The sequence below is a fragment of the Pelodiscus sinensis genome, chromosome 6 (assembly GCF_052426305.1).
Source record: "Pelodiscus sinensis isolate ZL-2025 chromosome 6, ASM5242630v1, whole genome shotgun sequence".
In the NCBI taxonomy this organism is placed as follows: Eukaryota; Metazoa; Chordata; order Testudines; family Trionychidae; genus Pelodiscus; species Pelodiscus sinensis.
Window position 1 is genome coordinate 32,456,242 of NC_143057.1, and position 19,987 is coordinate 32,476,228.

Here is a 19,987-nt window from a genome sequence, read left to right on the forward strand (position 1 = left end):
GTTTGGAGCTCTGCATCTGCACTGATTTCACTCTGATTAGGTGTCTCATTTCTTCTTAGTTACTTTCAAATGTGGCAACCCTCAGGGTTAGTAAGAGATCTTTCACATTTAAGAAGCATGTTTAGTTCTAAGTTGTGAGCAACTCCCATCTTGTTTCTTCTTCCAGTATCTCTGGGAAGGTGGGTCATGACAGTGGCCTGTATCTCTGGGAAGGTGGGCAGTGACAGTGGCCTGAGAGCTGTTGCTGTTTCAGCTGTAGCCACTGTCACAACCTAACGAGACCTATGGCATGGAGCAGCTGAGGGATGGCACTTGTGCCTAGAGTTACCAGGTGTCCAGTTTTGAACCCGACAGTCTGGTATTTGAGGGTTCTGTTGGGGACAAAAAATTTAAAAAATACCAGACATATAAAGTGTCCGGTATTTTCTAATTAGGTTAGTTTTATTATTATTAGGAGTATCAGTACCTAGTTGCAAACTGCTTGGCTGGTAGATAAGTTCACGTATGCAACTGCAACGATGCGAGGGGGGGCGGGGGCAGGACAGAAGGGAATCCCTGGGGCCGGACTTGCTTGTGGTTCGCCGGGACCATGCACAGGATGGGCAGCACCCCGGGATCTGCGTGCGCCTGGGTCAGTCCCACTACCCGCCAGCCGATTCTCTCCCCCCACTCTCCTCCCTGGCCAGCCCCGCTCCCCCCGACCACCTCCCGGCCAGCCCCACTTCCTGTCGGCCGGTTCTCCCCCGTTTTCCCCCCCGCTGAATTGCCCCGGCTAGCCCCACTGCCCCCGACCAGCCCTGCTTCGCACCCCGCTCCCCTCTCCTCCCAGCCGGTGTCCCCGCGCCTCTCCCCCCCGCCCATCTGAGATCAAGTGTGTCCAGTATTTTTTTTTAAGCCACCTGGTAACCCTACTTGTGCCACGCTGCTCCCCTGACATCAAAACTAGGATCCTAAAAAACAAGAACACGTACCAAAACAGATAGCTGACAGTAAGAACCAGCAGGCCCCCTGGCACAGCAGGCAAACCAGAAACCAGCCCCAGGATGTTGCCTGCCCTCTCTGAGCTTGCTAGCCTCCTGCCTCTTTCCTCTACATGCCCTCAGCTTGGTTTTAGAAAACGAAAAGGGAAACTGAGGTGTCTCTTCAGCTCCAACGTCAGTCACCAGGAGCAGAGTACACTGCAGCTCTACTATGATCTTTGCAGACCATCATACAACTCGTTCCTCCTGTATGTTATAGCCCTACTCTCCACCACTGCCCTGATGTCTGGTCAGGACTGCAAGCTCGTTAAAGCAGGGACTGTTTCTAAGTGTGTTGCCCTTAACCTGACTTCCGCCCACAGATAAAACCTCTCACTCAAGCATACGCCATGCCTTACACCAAGGTTAGCTGGGGCTATAGGCTAATGCCCAAGTGCTGCTGTCACTAACCAGCCCGCTTTGCTGGTTAGTGACACAAACTCAACCCCTTGAGTGCTGACAATTCAGTGCTTTCCCCACAATCCCCCTGTGCACTCAGATGCACAGACAAGTTCTCTCACAATTCACTGTGAAAGGATCATAGAACAACTCAGCTCAGCCCTAAGAACCAAGGGCTAAGTCCTCAGATACCCTAGCTGAACACATCGGGAAGCGAGGACACCATATGGCTTTGCAGTTTGGAAATTCATCCCCACACCAGGTCAACCCAGGTGTCAATCACCTCAGTTAACGCTGCAGTGAAGACTTACCTTGTTTATAGCCTGCCTACCCCAGCAAGATGCACTCTCATTTGGCTTTTAGGAGTTATGGTAATACAAGCACAATATAATAGTAGCTAGCAGCTCTACTCAAAGACTGGAGAACAGGGGTTACTTTTCAGATCAGAAAGGCACTATAACTTTTATATGCCTCAGTTTCTGGTAAAAATGGGGCTCAGGTTTAACAAAGACAAAACAAAACCCAACACAATCACTGTAGGTGAAACACAGAGGGATATAATGGAAGGAGTTATACAAATACTAAGCCTAGAATTAGTAATTTGGAAGAAGCCTAGTTGTTCGATTAAAATATCCTAAATTAATAAAGCCTCATTAGTTCAATGAAACTAGCCATGATTTAACTTACCTTAAAGATCTAAAATGAATTAGTCTGATACCATTCGGATGGGGGTTTAAACCTTACCTCCAAAAATCTGTACTCAACACAATCCTCCAGTTTCCTCCAAGTGTTTTTAAGGTCAAAAATAAAAGAAAAGATGATTCAGCTAGTGTACCACTTCAACATCTAACAGTACATTCAGATCCTTGGAAGTCATTCTGTATGGAAAAAGGCAAAAACAAAGCACCTGTTAATGATCCACAAGAGTAGCACTGAGCATTTAACATACCTTAAGTTTGTGATCTAATTATTTCACTATTTAGATTTGTTAGACACTCTAGACATTTTAAAAATAATCAAAGTTTTTTTTAAAGGCTCAAAGTCACCTTCTGCATCCAAGTAACATGACTATGCTCACAAATAGTGAGCAAATTGTGGGTAGGTCTAGACAGCAACGCTATTTCAGGATACATCCAATATCCCAGATAGCGTTTTCCACATCTTAACAGCACACCCATTATTTCGGAATGCAATCAAAATAACAGGCTTGCTATTCTGACCTCCCGGTAAACCTCGTTCCATGAGGATTAAGGGACTTGTCAGAATAGCAGTCTATATCAAAATTTGGCGCTGTAAATTTCTAAATAGACTATCTCAAAATAAGCTCAAAATTTTGAGCTAGTACCACTGTGTAGACCCACCCTCAGGGCGAAGGAGTTTGTGAACTTTTTGGTTACAGGATGGAGTTTGTGAACTTTTTGGTTACAGGATCTCTGCAAATAAAGGAAGTGTGTAAGGACTTTACCAGTTTACAGCCAAGATTAAATACACAAAACAAGAAGCTGAGCTTGTACTAAAGTTATAAGAATGCCATATTTACCTACTATTAATCAGTGCTGCCAACATCAAGAATGAAAACCTAGAAAAAAAAACTAAAGTAGCTTTTGACCCAAGTTAGTGTTTTGTCAGTCTAGATTATTAATGTACAAGCATTCGGTAGAAGCATTACTGAATAATCATAAGTAATAGTTGAATGTGAAAAGCACAAGGATGCATTTTACAGAATGTGCTGTTAATGAAGACTTGCTAAGATGTAACAAATTTGTTATTCCCCTATTTGTCTCAAAATTGATTGAGCCACTTTATTTTATCCCGATTTTGAAAAAGTTCACACACATGCTGAACTTTACACATGATGTGTAGTTCTCACTGAAGTCAACAGAGGTACTCAGAATTGCGACACATGAGACAGTACCCTGTTATATCCTGCGCAAGCCTTATTTAATTGAGTATCTCTGGAGTCAAGTATATTAAAATGCAATTGTCTGTGTGTTAGAAAACACACAAACATGGAGAGTCCACATATGCACTAATTCAAACTGGATTCACCAGGGAACTATAAAGAGTGTTTGGATAAAAAGACTTGCTTTAAGCTAGCTGAAGACCTCCTTTCCTCTCCAGCAAATGGACAGGATTTCTGGTCCAAGGGAATCCCCAATCCTTAGGGAAGGGTTGGATGGACTTTGGCCCACATAGGCCTCCCAAAGCTTTACTAAGCTGCAGCAGTGATGAACTTCTCATCATAGGGACCATTCCTAAGTGGGGTTTGAAGGACTAACTACTAATCAGAGCGAGGAAGTGATCCTTGCTAAGTTTATCAGGAACTATATAGGCTCTTTTATTGTTTTTAATAGGTTTGCTCAGTAATGCTTTCACTGTAAGAATACATTGCTTGCGTACAGCTTCTCTATATTTAAAAACACTACAAGGGTGTGTCTATACCACTGCACACCTGCAGCACTTCGGCATGGGTAATACCTATGCTGAGGGAGGGGTTCTCTCACCAGCATAGGGAATCCCCCTCTCCCACGTGGCAATAGCTTGGAAGAATTCTGCTGTCAACCTAGTGCTGTCTACACAAGGACTTAAGTCAGCTAATGATGCCACTGTAGGAGGTGGATTTTTCACACCCCGACTGATACAGTTAAACCAATCTAATTTTTTAGAGTAGACCAAACCATAGAAACAGGCATGTGTAACTTAACTTAGAAACCAGAGGTCACCTGAAAAATAAATAGGCAGCAGGTCAATGCAGAGTCAAACTGTGGAACTTGTTGCCAGCAACATTATAAAGGTCAAAACCATAACTGGATTCAAAAAAGAAAAAGGTAAGTTCACAGAGGATAGGTCCATCAATGGCAATTAGCCAGAATGGCCAGAGAAGCAACATTTGACAGTGGGACCAGATGACAGAGAACGGATCTCTTGATTATTACCCTGTTCTGTTCATTCTCTTTGAAGCGCCTGGTATTGGCCAATGTCAGAAGACAGCACAGTGGGCTAAATGGATGATAAGAATGGCCATACTGGATCAGACCAATGTTCTTAACTGTGGCAGTCACAATGTGTCCCATCTCTGAAGAGAGAGGCAAAGCAGGCCTGCTAAGATAGTCAGTCTGTCTTTTGCTGGAAATTAAGTGAAGGCCCGGAAATACTCCACTCAGGAAAGAGAGAGAAGCAGGTTTCCATGTAAGAGAGCAGATAATTGGGGAGTATGTGTTTCCACTGGTGGTGCACATCTGCACATGCTTTGGAGCACAACAAAAATTATTCATCACATGGGTAGACAAAATTAAAGAGAACACTGATGGGCACTCAAATTAAATCTCATCCTGATGCCCCTCTTGCTGTTTTATTTTTACAAGGCACATATTTTTAGCCTGGCTGCTTTAGTAACATAGGGTATGTCTACACTACCCCGCTAGTGCGAACTAGCGGGGTAATGTATGCATACCGAACGTGCAAATGAAGCCCGGGATTTGAATTTCCCGGGCTTCATTTGCATAAGCCGGCCGGCGCCATTTTTAAATGCCGGCTGGTTCGAACCCCGTGCCGCGTGTAGCCGCGTACAGATAGTTCGGAATGGCTTGCTAGTTCGAACTATCTAGCCCGTGCCGCGTGTAGCCGCGCAGCACGGGGTTCGAACCAGCCGGCATTTAAAAATGGCGCTGCCGGCTTATGCAAATGAAGCCCGGGAAATTCAAATCCCGGGCTTCATTTGCACGTTCGGTATGCATACATTACCCCGCTAGTTCACACTAGCGGGGTAGTGTAGACATACCCACACATACATAAATTTTAAAAACTCAAAAAAACCATTTCTGCTCAAATGCTGCTTAAAAAAATAAAAGCTAGGATGACAGGCACCTTTTTATAGCTTAGAAAAACACCTGATTTTACTCAAATTTCGAGGAAGATAGGAGATCCAATATTGAACAAAGACCAAGGAGTAGCCCCCTTATTTGTTTAAAACCTAAAAAATAAACTATTAGCAATGAAAGTAGACCCTTTCATCAATTTTAAGGCTTTTCAAAGCTGGGAAACAAAAACAGATGAGTATTTATTTATTAAAAATATATTTACCCCACCTCTTTATTTAAAATATCCAAGGCGACACACACACACACACACACACACACTTTAGCCTGACACCAAAACAATGCTAACGAATTCCACAGCCTGGGAGCAAAAGCTGAGAAGGTTCTGCTCCATGTAGATGTTAATCTTATCTCCTTAAATGGAGGAACAATCAGCAGAGCCCACACTCCCCTGACCTCCGCTGACCTCAATCCCCAGGCAGATTCCTATGGGAGAAGACAGTCCTTCAGATACCCAAGACCTAACCCACTTAGGGCTTTATAGGTCATAACCAAGACTTAAATTTGTGCCCAGCCACCCACTGTGGGAGCAGTGACAGCTGGTGCCCCAGGCCCTTTTGAATTGCCGCCAGAGCGCCACTCTGCCTAGCTCTGCAGCATGCTCCCCACCTCTCCCCAGCCCACAGTCTGGGCGACACTAAGGGCTGACTGCCCTCAGCACCGCCCCTTTCACCCTCGGCCCCGCCTCTTCCGAGGGCACAGAGCCAGCCCCCGCCCCCTAGCTACCTTGCCCTAAGGTCTGCAGTGGCTGTTAGCCCCGCTGCTTTCCACTGCCCCGCCCAATCCCTCAGCTTAGATCAACATTTCAGATTTGTCATATATAATAAACTTGATTTGAGTTACACATTTATCTATTCAGGATGTCCTCTGAATGACTGTAAAAAAGCAAAGGAAAGCAGTAGGGCTACATTTATTATTAACAAGAACTACTTGACACATTGGCTGAAGTTCTCTATTTTCAGTGTCAGGGGGTTACAAGCCACTTCTCAGCTCAACTGTATTACATCTATTTATTGTTCTACACAGATTTAGAAAGAAAAAAAAATGGTTCTCCAATGTTGGTTTATATTTGAAAATACTTTAAGTCTGGTGTTTATTTAAATGTACCATATACATTTTCAAGTTTGTCAAAGATTTCCAATCAAGTCAAGCCAATCACATCTGAAAGGGGTTTTATTTTGTTGTTACTTTTTACTATATCATCAATTTAAACTTTATCTAAGCCACTGTATAATTTTAGGTTTAGAGAACTTTAGTATTTTGTAACTCCATTACCTATTTTCCCTTACCGAGGATTTTATTGATGTTTTCAAAAATCCCTCCCTTCTTCTTTATCTCTCCCTCCAAATACATAATTCAGTGATTTAGATCAGTGTTTCTCAACCAGTGGTACGAATACCCTTAAGGGTACCCGAGAGAAGTCTGAGGGTACATCAACACAACTGAAATTTGGAGAAAACTGAATTTTTGGGTGTAAAAAGTACAAAAATAATAACGTGCTGTAAAACTTTACACCCAAAAATTTCATCACCCACCCAGCTACAATTAAGTTGTTTAAACAAATGTGTTGCAATGATAGAAAAAAAATGTGTGTGTCTAAAAACTGTAGGTATTGGGGGTACTTATTTTTAAGGGTACTTTTTTTTAAAGGGGTACTTTATAAAAAAAAGGTTGAGAAACACTGCTTTAGAAGAGCTAACTGAGATGACACAAGGTGGGCATATTCTGAAACCAGATTGAAAGAGGTATTATGGAGCTCTGTAGTCCTAGTTTTGAGAGTCTCCTGTCTTCAGCTCTCTACACTGCTACATACAGCATAACAATTGAAGTTCAAGGTTTTAGTGCTTAGACACTCAGGCTATGTCTACACCAGTGTTGCTCAATTTTTTTTTTATAAATAACCCCTTTTTTTAAAAATAATTGTAAGTACCCCCAGTACCTACAGTTTTCAGACACACAAAATGTTTTTCTACCATTGCAACATATTTGTTTAAACAACTTAATCATAGCCGGGCAGGTGATGAACTTTTTGAGTGTAAAAAGTACAAAAATAATAAAGTGCTTTAAAACATTAAAAATTTCAATTTTCTCCAAATTTCAGTTGTGTTGACAAACCCCCAGACTTCTCGAATACCCCTAAGGGTACTCATACCACTGGTTGAAAAACACTGGTCTACACTAAAGGCTTCCTGCAGAAGAAGCTTTTTGAGAAAGAGATCTTCCACAAAAACTTCTTGCGCAAGAGCGCGTCCACACTGCAAAAGCGCATCGAAAAAGCGATGTGCTTTTGAGCAAGAGCATGTACAAGGAAAGGAAACTGATTGCTATTCACCGACTGGCCACCAGGGCACTTGCGCTTTTTTTCAATTTCCACTTTGTGCAAAAAAACCCTGTTCCCCATCCACAAACCTTTTTGTGCAAGAGCTCTTGAACAAAAAGGAGTTATTTCTCGTAGAAGGAGGAATACCTACACTGGAAAACCCCCTCTGTTCTTTCCTTTTACTTGCTTAAAAACACACAAGTGTGGATGCTCCATGAGTTTCTGAGCAAAAATTCTGTAGTGTAGACCTAGTCTCAGTTGCCTAGGCCAAGTATATCTAAGGGCTCACCTAAAGCTCTGCAATAAGGACCATGACACACAACTCTACATCTATTTTAGAAAGTTCCACTGTGCTAGAGAAGCAAAGTTTGTTGACGTGAGAGACGAGCTCTCAGAGGAGCTGGTTCAAGGCAAAAATCCCACAGCACTAAGGAGCATCACAAACTTGGTTCTTTAACACACAAACAGCACACACTTTTTTAAAAAAAAAACACAACACACGCCTTTTTACTTCTAAACTGCCAGCTTTGTCACTTAGCCTGACTTATTTATCTATCTATGATCAGACCTTTGTTAAAGTCCACAAGTGAGGTACAAAGCAGAGGAGAACTTAGTTCACTTCACCACAGCATTTCAGAGCCACTGCAGCTAACCAGAATAAAGATGAGAAACAAAACTTTGCTCAAAAGACAGTCCAGATACTATACTGGACACAGAGCACATCTGTTCATGACATATTTACACAGCCAGTTTTCCAATCTTCACCATATTTTCATATAAACAAAACTCATGCACAGATTGAGGTCAGACGGGGCCACTGTGATCATCTACTCTTACCTCTCACATGTTGCAGGCCACAGAACCTCACTAATGCCTCCTACAATATACCCATGACCTCAAACTGAGCTACTGTAGTCCTCAAACCATGGTTTAAGGGCTTCAAGTTAGAGAATTTGCCATTTATTCTCATTTAAGCCAGCAATTTGACCCACATTCCATAGTGCAGAGGAAGACAAAAACCCCTCATGGTCTCTGCCAGTCCAACCCAGAAAGAAAAAAATCCAAATATGGCAGATAGTTGAACCCTGAGCATGTCAGCAAGACCCACCAGCCAGGCACCTGGGAAAGAACGCTCTGTAGTGACTCAAGAGCCATCTCTAGCTGTTGAGAATTTTTGTTAGTAGCAGTCGCAAATGGGCCAGATGCCATTTTAGGCAACCTCTTTGCACCCTCCTCTCCTTAAAACTGATCAAGCCCAGTATTGAAAAATGTTAGGTTTTTTACACCCACTTGCTCTTCTGGGAAGGCTGTTCTAGATCTTCACTCCTCTGTTGCTTAGAAATTTGCATCCAATCTCAAGCCAAAACTTGTTGGTGGCCAGTTTCTATCCATTTGTTCTCATATGAACATTGGCACTTAAAGTCCTCTCCCTCCCTGGCATTTATTCCAAAAAAATCTTATAGGACTTTCAAATAAAATGTGTAATAGAGCCCATTTTTCATGATGAATGTTCAGCTACTAAGAGGCAAGTTGAACAGGGGCCAAAATAACTTGGCAAGTTTCTTTCTGATGTTTCAGTGACAAAGCAAATTTTTTGCTTAAAGTCCAGGCTATCCTGTCTGCCCCACCTCCCCCGATGATCTTTGTACGGAGAGGCAGCATCGCTCTTCACTAGATGCAAATGGACTTTCAACTTTTTGGGGCTTGATGGAGTGCACAGGATCAAGAACAACATGTCTGGCTTCTGACTGAACTGCCTATTAAAACAAGAATAGTTGGTGGTGGAGTGGAGTAGTACAAAGTTTAAAACATTTTACTGTGTGTTTATTAGAGAAGTCATTCTTCTGCTCTACTGTGCACTGATTTGGCCTCAGTTGGAGTGTTGTGTCCAGGAAAGATGTGGATAAATTGGAGAAGGTCCAGAGAAGAGCAACAAAAGTGATTAAAGATGTAGTAAACATGGCCTATGAGGGAGACAAAGAACTGGGTTTGGTTAGCCTGGAAAAGAGAAGAAAGAGAGGGGACATAACAAGGAGGAGAAGAAATATTATTCCGTTTAACAAGAAGCAATGGGCTTAAATTGCAGCAAGGGAGGTTTAAGTTGGACATCTGGAAAAACTTCCTAACTGTCACGGTGGTTAAACACTGGAATAAATTGCTTAGGGTGGTTATGGAATCTCCATCACTGGGGATATTTAAGAGCAGGTTAGAGAAACACCTATCAGAGATGGTCTAGATCAGTGTTTCTTAAACTATGTTCTGCGGAACACTGATGTTCCATGAACTCGCAGGTGTGCCGCGACCTCTTCTTTGTTTTTGTCTTTTTTTGTCTGACAATTTTTTTTTCATATTATTGTTTGGTATTCCACGGTCTCAAAAAGTTTAAGAAACACTGGTCTTAATCAGTGTTTCTCAACCAGTGTTACGAGTACCCTAAGGGGTACTTGAGAGAAGTCTGGGGGGTACATCAGCACTGCTGAAATTTGGAGAAAACTGAATTTTTGTTTTAAGTTTTACAGCGCTTTATTATTTTTGTATTTTTTACACCCAAAAATGCCATCGCCCACCCAGCTAGGATTAAGTTGTTTAAACAAATGTGTTGCAATGGTAGAAAAAAATTGTGTGTCTGAATAGTTTTGGTACTGGGGGTACTTATAGTATTTTTTTTAAAAGGGGGAGTACTTTATTAAAAAAAAAAAAAAGGTTGAGAAACACTGATCTAGATATCACTCTAGATGAGGGCAGGGGACTCTGGTCTGGATGACCTCCCAAGGTCTCTTTCAGGTCTAGTATTTTATGGTGTTATGATTCTATGATTATGCAACTACACCCATAGGAGCTATTATTCAAAGTGGAAGGCAATGAGGAGCTGTGCAGAGAGGCTATAAAAGGATAGCAAAGTGGGATGGTAACATGACTACCTCCACACTACACCTGTGTAAGTGACAAGCCTGAGCATCATTTGAACAGGCAGTTTTAGTTACTGGGTAGCCACTGGCTATATGGAGACATTTTCTGGTTAGCCACATTAGCGGCAAACATGGTTTCTTTCCACAGAAATCCTCTTGTTTAAATTGAGACAACCTTTTACCTGGAAAATCTTATTATTTCAGGACTTTAATTATGGTCTCTATCAAGGCTGTGCAGCTGACCTCCCCTGCACAGCTCAGCAACATGAATTAATGCATGAGATACTTTAGCAGCAAAGACTAATGGAGCTGGTAAATAGGTTACACAAACTCAAGTAGGACCTTGGCTAAAAGAGTCAGTTCTCAAGTTTCAGTTAATTTACATAAAGGTTTGAGAGAGAGTGAGAAAAGGACAACTTCACCTTGTTTAGGATTAACTTCGGAACATGGCTAGCTATGGTCAGCCATCTCCCTGACACCTGTAACAGTAACTGAAAAAGAGCACATAGCATTTCTAGTCCAGGCAGCTACATGACGTTTGTTTAAAGAGACCACCCTTATCAAGCAACATGAATGCCCTCTTATCAATTCAAGAATATCACCAGGAGAGGGATATGAAAACTGTTGTATCAAAAAAATTAATAAATAGGATTTATCGATAAAATAGTTAGCTTGCCTGAGATTTAGATCTACAGAAGATCCGGTCATGGAAAAAGAAGGAGGATTAACAAAAGCAAAAGTTTTCAGTATATGACCATTCTCAAAACAGGTAGGAAATGTTCTTTGTGAACAATTACCAAATTAAATTGATGCAGGTTCAGGAAAGGCAAATGGGATGGGTATATATGGGTAGCCTTTTAAAACACAGCTTTTTTTTTTCCTGTTTTGATGTCGTAACTTTTCCTTGGTATCTCAAAAAAAAGTATCCAACCATTGGGTCAAAACAATAGCTTGTATAAAACAATAAACTGTAAGAAGTGTTTCATTAATTACCAGGAGGATTAACTTGGCATTCCTTTTCATTCCAAAAATGAACTGACCATTCATTTACCTGGAATTTGCTGCCACAAAGTGGCTATAAAATACTTCACTCCTTCTATAGTCCATGTATTTAAGCTTGTGATAGAGCCTTCATGGTATCTAGTTACATGTAAATACCATGCTGTATTATTATGTGCCACTGTAATAAACAATCTCTCTCATCATTGTGCTAAGCAGAATTTTCACCTGGAAATTAAGACTGAGCTTCACTACATACTTGCTAGTTTCTTTCCAGGTAGAACAGAACCCAAACAGAATCCTCTGAACTGTGATTCATGCTTAAATTCAACGCTTTATGCCTAACTTTAAACAAAGACATTAATTATCTTACCCATTACAAAGATAGCTTTCCCAATTATCACCTCTAATATCATTAGCTCACAGACATTTACCTTCCCCCTCCCCCACATCCCCGTTCTGTTCTGAAATTTGATTTGTCCTTTTCATATGTGTTCATTTTTTTTAATTGTATCCTTTGGTATATATGGTTGTGACAATTTTCTTCCACTATTTGATCTGAGGAAGTGGGTCTGGCCCATGAAAGCTCATCATCTAATAAACCATCTTGTTAGTCTTTAAAGTGCTACGTAGTCCTGTTTTTTGTTTCACCAAACAATTAGACACCCAACCAGCTACTTCCCCAATAATGTCATTAACGGTACATTTACACTGCAAATGAAGGCGTGACTGCAGCTTGGGTATGCATACCGCACTAAACAGCAATGTAGACTGATCTGGTAGTATACAGGCAGGTCAGTACAGTCCACTCAATCACTTCTTCACTGCTATTTCAGGCTGACAGATTCAGGGACTTTTTAAAAAAGATAAAGATCAGGTCGGGGAGGAGAGGAAGAACTATAACTCATTCTGCTCTTTCCATGTCTAGATCAGATAGCCACTCATCAGTTAAGGGTGGGCAACATTTACCTTGAGGCAGACTGTTGCTCTGCTGAATGTGACAAAGTAGGTGAAGTAATATTTTTTTAATTGGACTAACTGCTGCTTGTGAAAGAGACATACTTTTTTTGCTCCAGGGATCTGAGTTCTATGGTACTCAAAAGTCTTTCACCAACAGCAGTTAGTCGAATTAAAAAAAAATTACCTCATCTTCTTTGTCTCTCATATCCTAGGACCAACACAGCTACAACACCCCACAAATGGCTCAGATGTGAAGCAGTTGCCTAGTGTCTGTAGTACGCTGTCTGTAGTCACACTGAAGCGTGGAAAAATGCCTCCGGACCATAAGGGAGCAGCCATAAATAGCTAGTTCATGCAACATTATTAGTAATAATATATTGTCCATTTATAACCTTGAATTTCAGGCAACTTTATAAGCAGAGCAGTTTCAAGAGTCTCTTAAGTATTTAAAAAGTGCACTTAAAAATAAGCTTCTAGGCTGCTGAAGCTTAATCGAGGTGGAGCACATCCATGGAGAGCTAACTGTGTGCTAAATTCATCTCTGGTGCAAGCCAAGGGAAGCCAGGGTTAACCTCAGGGATGTAAGCAGCCTAATACATTTGGGCTGGGATTTTCAGAGAAAGCCATAAAGGGATTGAAAGGCAAAGGGATTCGTGTATTTAACTCTTTCAAAATGCCTTTGAAAATCTCAGCCTTCATTTTTGCGCTCTTCCCTGGGCATGGAATGCAAAATGTATTGCGTTGCTTCTTTGACTGACATGGGCATGACTGAACAATAAAGCATCGCCTATGCAGTTGGTTTCATTGGAAAACTATAGTGCCAAGAAATAATAAAAAAAAAATCACATCCTGGATGATTCATATCTGAAAAACAAGACTCTCCATATTAAGGCCTGGAGCATCGAAGTTTTACTTTTCCTGCAGGGCACCTTAAAGTGGAATTTGGTGAGACCAATAGACCTCACCCTTCCTTCAGGACAAAGAATTTTTAAAACTTCAGATCTGCTGGTGTTACATCACAGTAGAACAAGCTTCCTACCTCAAGCGATTAGTACAGGGGAAATGGGACTCGGATTACCTGGATCCAACATCTGGTTGTGACACTGACTAGCAGGGGAACCTTGGGCAAGTCACCTGGCCTCTGCGATGGATTTTCTATCAGTAACATGGGAATAAGGATGCTTAGCTGCCTTTGTAAAACACTTTGAGATCTCAAACTTCAATATGTGAAGTTTCAGCATCATTTCATTTTCTCCTCTGGGGTAGTTTTGAAGAGCAATGGTAAATTAGGCCTCTATAAGACAGGTAAGTTTAGGAGTGCATCTCAGAAATGTATCTGGTTTAGTTTTCATTCTCCCCACTCCAAACACACACTATCTTTTGTTTCTCCTCCAGCCCCCACGCTGCTCTAGGAATTGCTCAATCTCGAACACCGGCAGAAATGAGCGGGGCTGCTCATTTGCCGTATTTTAAAGCTGCACTAATTTAGTAGTTCTGGATTCAGCTGCAGGCAGCACCATTCTGTAAAATGATTGGCTGTCTGCTCAAACACGCTGGTCAGAATTGTGGTTTGGTGTGAGCAAGCATGGGCATGTACCAGTAATGGATATTACTGATGGTAATGCTGCTGCTTTATGCAGAGGAGGAAGAACTACAATAGCTGGCTCACCAGAGATGCTGAATCAGGAGCAATGTCTGCCAGCAGGACACCACTAATTAGGACTCTTGGGATACAAGACACCTTCACCTCTCTCGAGAGATGGCCCTTTCCTCTTCTAACTTGCACACTACTCTGGCCCCACCTCCCTTCTTTAGCTTCTTCTCCGACAACCAAGGAAGCAGGGGATGGGTGGATTCTAACTACCATATAGGCTAGGAAAGAACAGCAGTAGACATCACCATGGTTAAAACTCCAGTGACTGCCAACACCTTGTCTCTATTAGGACCAACATGGTTGCTATCAACAGTTCTATGGGGAAAGTGAAGGACCACCCAGGGAGCTACAATGGTTAATATCCAGTTCTAACACACTCAGCAAAGTTAGCAGCTCTAGGTTAAGTGCTACCCAGAAAAAGAAAGTTAAAGAAGGAAGCAAACAGGAAACTCTCCATAAACTATATGGTCCATTAGGCATGTTTGCCTTAATAACATCCAAGTATTCTTTATGTACATGGTTTATAAAATAAGCAGGTCAAATAACAATGCAATATAAACCAGCTTTGGCTGAAGAGGTAGAGTTGAATGGCAAGTAACTACCAGAAAGGACAGGCACAAGAAACCCAATGTAAAGTTCTGCCACACTGCTTTATCATCACATCAGCGTGAAGATTCAGCATGCTTGAGGTTACTTAGGGATGTTCCAGATGACTTGCTCATAGTCATATCACAGAATACATTGTGCAGGACTTTCAAACTTGCAGTATCCATTTGTATATTCTCTCTTTCTTTCGATGAGGGAAGGGCAACAGAAAGACAGAAGAGATGTAGGAAGTTTACAACTACAGGTTTTTAGGGTATTAAGCACTACTCCTTAAATAGGATTTCAGTCGTTATTTTTTCCATTTAGCTTTTTCTAAATGAGCTTTAAAATAAAAAAATACTTTCCCAAGATACCAATGTAACCACCAATACAAAAACCTATAGGACTTTATTATTTAGTGTAAACAAAAAACTTAATTTAGAAGGCTCTTAATCCCATGCCCCTCCAGCATACAGTGCATCATTTGACCGTAATGCTTGGAGCAGTAACTTGACCTGTCTGGGAAGGTGGGTGGTGCTACACAAGCTGAAACATTAGAAAGTTTATGCGTAATTAGGCTGGGTTTTTGCCACATTCTTTGATCCATGAACAAAGTAGTACAGTATGAATAGAAAAGTTACTTTGACACTCCAGACTCAGATTACATCCAAAACCTTTAAGAGGACTTTTATGAGATTCAATGCAAAAGAAAAGTTCTCATACCTTCCCAAAAAAGCCCCATTGAACTTTCCTACTTAAACTTTCCCCCTGTGGTGTTGTCAGCTCACACAGAGCCAGCATTGTATTCCAGCGAGGGTTTGCGACCTTTCCTTCCGGGACACAAATTTCAGTCACTTTGTTCTCCGGTGAACACACACAGAGACACAGAAGCTTTTGCACCTATTCATGCAGTAATGCCAAGGACACCTGCCAGTCCACCCTTTCCTACACCTGCTGGGCAGTGGCAAGGGCTGCTCTCTGCGGCACTTAGCCCTGCCACTTTTGAGAGGGCATACATGTTCTTCTATGCGTCCATGCCCCACTTCCTTCTCTGCTCCTTGGCTTAGAAATCCCATTCAGGGATGCCAAAAACAAGTGAGAAAAATAAAATCTGTGGCTTTTGCTGCACTTATCAGGAACAAAGTGTTGCCAACTCTGGCCAACACCAGGGAAACTTGTCTGCCCCCCTCCCGGCCCCGGACCCCTTAAAGAGGCACGGGCTGGCTACGGTGCCCGTGCCAGATGCAAGCCTGCCAGCACCCAGCCAGCAGACCCTGCACCTGGCACGGATCGAGGCACCCACCCGATGCCCAGCCCTCCCCCTCTTCCCGGGACCAGGCTGGCGGTTCCCAGGAGCTTGCCCGGGACCGCAAGAGGCGGGCACCCGCCTGGTCCAGTGCAGACATCGTGGACCTTGTCCACGACCTCTGCACTAGGCACATGAAAGTGGCCGTCTAGGGCAGGAGAGCTGCCAGCCTGGCCACCCAGGAGCAGGTGTGCATGAAAATCAAGGTGGTCCACTGAGACCCCCGACCCTGAGCCCTGAGCATACAATGGCCATACTGGGTCAGACCAAAGGTCCATCTAGCCCAGTAGCCTGTCTGCCGACAGCGGCCAACCCTAGGGACCCTGGAGGGGATGGACCGAAGACAGTGACCAAGCCATTTGTCTCGTGCCATCCCTCTCCAGCCTTCCACAAACCTTGGGCACTCCTATCCCCTGGCTAATAGCACTCCATGGACCCAACCTCCATGACTTGATCTCACTTCCCTTTAAACTCTGTTCTAGTTCTAGCCTTCACAGCCTCCTGCAGCAAGGAGTTCCACAGGTTGACTCTTTGCTTTGTGAAGAACAACTTTCTGTTACTAGTTTGAAGCCTGCTACCCATTCCTTTCCTTTGGTGTCCTCTAGTCCTTCTTTATGGGAACTAATGAAGAACTTTTCTTTATGCACCCTCTCCACCCAACTCCTGCTTTTAGAGACCTCTATCCTGTCCCCCCTCCGTCTCCTCTTTTCTAAGCTGAAAAGTCCCAGTCTCTTTAGCCTCTCTTCATATGGGACCTGTTCCCAACCCCTGATCATTTTAGTTGCCCTCCCCTCTCCCAGCCTCTCTCTTCCCCTCTCCCACCTCCTTTTCCCAGTCTCCCCCAGTTTTGTTCAATAAAGACAGATTCAATTTTTGAACACAATTGTCCCTTTATTTTGTACATCAGGAAGAGGGGCTAGGGAAGGGTAAGTGGAAGGAGGTGAGGGAGGAATGGGGTACGCGCCCCCGATGGGGAGGACTGGGCTGGCTCTGCGGGCTTTTCGGGTGGAAGCTCTCCTGCAGCCCCCCAATTGGCCCCTCTCCCCAGATGGCAGCCTGTGGCAAGTGCAGCCGGGCTGATGGCCGAGTGCTGTGATGTGCCCAGTGTGGGTACTCCAGGAAATCCAAGCCAGGACTGCTTTGCAAGCAGGGCACCCCTGAGAACTGTCTGTCCGGGGTGGGGGTCGGGACCCTTTAAGCACAGCCCTCGGCTAGCCTGAGACAGCAGCTCCACGCTCTAAGTCCTCCTCTGATGCCCTGCCGGCACTGCTTCCGGCCATCCTTAAGCCAGGTTCAGGGTCCACTTAATGTGGACATGCTAGTTCGAATTAGCAAAACGCTAATTCGAACTAGTTTTTTAGTCTGGATCCGTTAGTTCGAATTAGCTTAGTTCGAATTAGCACTTTTTGCAGAAAAGTGTCCGTGCCAATCTAGACGCGCTTTTCCACAAAAAAGCCCTGATCACCATTTTCGCGATCGGGGCTTTTTTGTGCAAAACAAATCTGAGCTGTCAACACTGGCCCTTTTGCGCAAAAGTTTTGCGCAAAAGGACTTTTGCCCGAACAGGAGCAGCAAAGTATTTCCGCAAGAAGCACTGATTTCAGACAGTAGGAAGTCAGTGTTCTTGCGGAAATTCAAGCGGCCAGTGTAGACAGCTGGCAAGTTTAAAAACTTGCCAGTCTAGACACAGCCCTGGATTTATTTTAATTGCTTTTGTATCCTGTAGCTAAAAAGGCCAGTGCCCATCAGATGTCTAGAGTGTGAAGCCTTCTCTTCTAATCACAGGCAGGAGTTTTAGGGGAAACAAAATTTAAAACAAAAACCAGTGAATGTATGGTTTGTTTCATATTACGGATGTAAGTGACTACTCGAGTAGTCAACAAAGTTAGGCTTATCAACTACTGGCTCCCCACCCTTTGCTGCCTCTGTATTTGCCTCTGCAGCAAGGCGGAGGAGGGAGCAAGAGCTGGTGCTGTGGGTAGCCAGCTTAAAAGCCAGTTCCCTGCAGCACCATCGCCGTGGTGCGAGGGGGAGGCGGAGCTGCAGTGGTCCCAGAGGCTGCAGCTCTGCCTTTTAAATGTAGCGATGCTGCCTGTGCGTCTGGCTCCTACTTCATTTAAACTGCAGAGCTGCAGCAGAGCCCCTTATCGACTTATCGTGTAGTTGATACAAATTGTTTCGAGTACATGATTAGTCAATTACCCGCTTAACATCCTTATTTCGTATAAAACTTCAAAATTAATTTAGGGATGAATTTTGGGTGATGGTAAAGAGAGACTTTCTCTATATGAAAGATTATATGTGGCAGATCTGCCACAAATACTCTCAGCTCACTCACTCTTCTAGCTGATGTGATATCCACCTGTTCTCATTTACTTTCTAGGTGCCAACGGTCTGGTGAGAACTGAAAGGATTTCACCAATGGTGGGAAAGTTTAATAACTCCTTTCAGGATTCCAGTCATTACAGGATGAGTCAACAGATCACAGTCCTCCACTTGAGGATGAAAAGCCTTGATTGCTACAAGATGGACTGGTAGGAAATTAACACAGAGGTCTGATGTCTTAAGGGAAAGCAGAAATCCTAGTAAGCTGTGGAGATAGCTGGCCGTGCTATTACCAAGAGGAGAAATACTTTCATTTGGCCAGATAGTATCTGTTAGAAGCCTTCCTGCTTCGGTTGAGAAAGGCTTGACCTGCCACTGAACTTGAGTGCTCTATGTCTGGTGCTCTCCAAATACCACTTTGAGGAGTAGAGGTCCTATGTCAGAGTGCCTGATCATAGAGTTGCATTGCATCAGCTGATCCAGAAATGGTCAGCTGTTGATGGTTATAAAAGGTTGAAATCCTCAGGTGGTCTGAGAATGAGAACCACCATTGAACCCTATCATGACTGATCTTTTCCAGGACTTGTGGCATCAGTGGGATTGGAGGAAAGGTATATCTGATGCTGTCTGTCCAGGGTAGCATGTAAACACAGACTAGTATTAATTACTAAGATTTTGTGCACCATGTATTCTCTAGGTTTTGAAAACATTAGATTCTCCACCCTACTTTTTGCACATCACTTATGTGTACTGAGAATTTTTTAAAGTAAAATTCCCAGTTATTTTCCAAGGTTGACAAGTCACCACATTCAAACCCTGTCTAAACTTTCCATTGGAGGGGTGAGGAGGTGAGGGAGAAAAAGAAGCAACTTTCATATGATTTGAAGCTTTTTCATCCAGTATTTTCAATGCATGTTTTTGTTTGTTTAGGAAGTGCTTGTTTTCAAATAAGATACTATGGAAATTATAGGGAGGATGGTGTAGTATCCACTCTCAACTCTAGTTGTAAGCCTTTAATTGCACTTACAAATTAAAAAGAGAATCTCTTTTTTTCTATATTTCAAATGAAGAGGTTTCCAGGTACTAAGTTAGTGCTGAGTTTTGAATTCCAGCTAAGGTTGCCAGGTGTCCGGTTTTGAGCCAGACAGTCCAGTATTTGAGCTTTCTGTTCGGGAAACAAATTGAGAAAATATAAATGAGAAAATATAAATGTCCAGTATTTTCTAAAGGAGCTGTAATGTAGATTGTGATGTAATGTCAGGTGTGTCCAGTATTTTTGTTGAAACCATCTGGCAACCCTAATTCCAGGAGGAAAACTGCTTGATAGGAGAATAACTTGGAGAGTTTCTAAGGAAAAGTCATAGTGAATAACTACTATTTTTTGGCTTGGCAATGAAGGTTCTCAGGTTTGTCTGAAGAAGCCATATGAACAGCTTACCTGTGTTAGACCTCAGGGCTTTCTATAAATATTTTGTATTCCAGTACAAGCTTAGACAGGTTACATAAATCTCCACAATATCTTCTAAGACTGTGAAAGGGTGAGTAACTCCATCCTACATATCTCTAAGCCCCTGTTTTATAACCTGTTTTCTGCTACAGGCTTCCAGCTCAAGAATGTGGCTCCCTAATCTAA

At 42.9% G+C, this 19,987-nt stretch overlaps 1 protein-coding gene across 4 annotated transcripts in view; it reads right to left on the bottom strand.

Moving 5' to 3' along the window:
- The window catches only part of KANK1 (KN motif and ankyrin repeat domains 1), a 173,591-nt gene that overhangs the window by 128,022 nt on the left and 25,582 nt on the right, over positions 1 to 19,987 (bottom strand). For all 4 annotated transcript variants that reach the window (XM_006137863.3, XM_006137860.3, XM_006137862.3 and 1 more), the window contains exon 2: positions 2,163 to 2,296. The gene's annotated coding sequence lies outside the window, so the exon portion shown is untranslated. The remainder of the gene's footprint in view (positions 1 to 2,162; positions 2,297 to 19,987) is intronic.